Source organism: Gopherus evgoodei, unplaced genomic scaffold, assembly GCF_007399415.2.
Source record: "Gopherus evgoodei ecotype Sinaloan lineage unplaced genomic scaffold, rGopEvg1_v1.p scaffold_156_arrow_ctg1, whole genome shotgun sequence".
Lineage (NCBI taxonomy): Eukaryota > Metazoa > Chordata > Testudines > Testudinidae > Gopherus > Gopherus evgoodei.
This window is the reverse complement of record NW_022059819.1, coordinates 83561-84567: the sequence shown is the minus strand read 5'-3', so window position 1 is coordinate 84567 and position 1007 is coordinate 83561. Positions and strand designations below refer to the sequence as shown.

Sequence of the window (1007 nt, the reverse complement as noted above, 5' to 3'; positions counted from 1 at the left end):
AGTTAACCCATCTCCCCGAAAGGTGGTAGGTATGTCACTGGGGGAAGCTATGCTGGTGTGTGTGCAAGCTGTGGTGTCTACAAGTATATCTAAAGTTTAATCAAACCCAATTTTTAAAACCCCTGTGGTCTGGGAATAGAAAAGGAGCTTGCTAAGGCAGAGCCTGTCCTTCAAAATCCTTAAGATCACTGACTTGCCTATGGAAATGTCATGGGAGTATAGCTCAATGGTAGAGTATTTGACTGCAAATCAAATGGTCCTTGGTTCAATTCTAAGTGCCCCCTTACAAACTTGTTCCTTCAGTTAAAGTAATTCCATTTCCAGTATGTTCAGGAGCTCCACTAAATAAGGGTCCCTGAAATGAATGGACACACTCAATGTTTTCCTGTGCAAATGCATAAAAACCTAGCAAACATGTCCCTCTGCTGAAATCAGTTCCAATCCTCTAAGTGTCTAGGTTTGTTTTAATTAAACAAAGGCACATGAAGACACATTTGCAGGTCCCTGGCCTCCATGGGCTACAATGTGCAGAAGAACAAGAACCACATCCACTTGGGAGGAATGGACTAGTCTGTATTACATTTAGTTAGTAAGTTGCCATTGGGACTGAAAATTCTACTGGAGGTGGACAGGAGCCTGTTACAAAACTAAAATAACCAAGATTTACCAAACTCCCTGTTACACATTCAAACCTCTGTTTGTGCACATGGTATCAATTGGGGCTCTAATAAATGGCAACCTTCCTTTAACACAGATCATTTTCCTTGTAACTTTCAGATACATTTGAATGGCAGCTGTTTCGAGGTCATGTGCTTCTAGTTCCTGAGCAGGAGTGGAGTCTCTGTAAGTTTCTGATCTCATTGGTCATTTGGGTAGAAACAGCAACGGTTTGGTGGTTTTTATTTGTTTTCCCCGTCGTTTTCTCCTAAGGAATGTGTGATCTTGAGAATGTTCTTTTAAGTTCCCTGTGGGTAAGGAAAATTCCATCACCTTGAAATAGGTGGGGA

At 41.5% G+C, this 1007-nt stretch overlaps 1 non-coding gene across 1 annotated transcript; it reads left to right on the top strand.

The window, feature by feature from the left end:
• The first annotated feature begins 212 nt into the window (after positions 1-212).
• Positions 213-284, top strand: TRNAC-GCA. Its single transcript has one exon. It is a non-coding gene; the product is annotated as a tRNA-Cys (tRNA).
• Positions 285-1007: the final 723 nt, after the last annotated feature.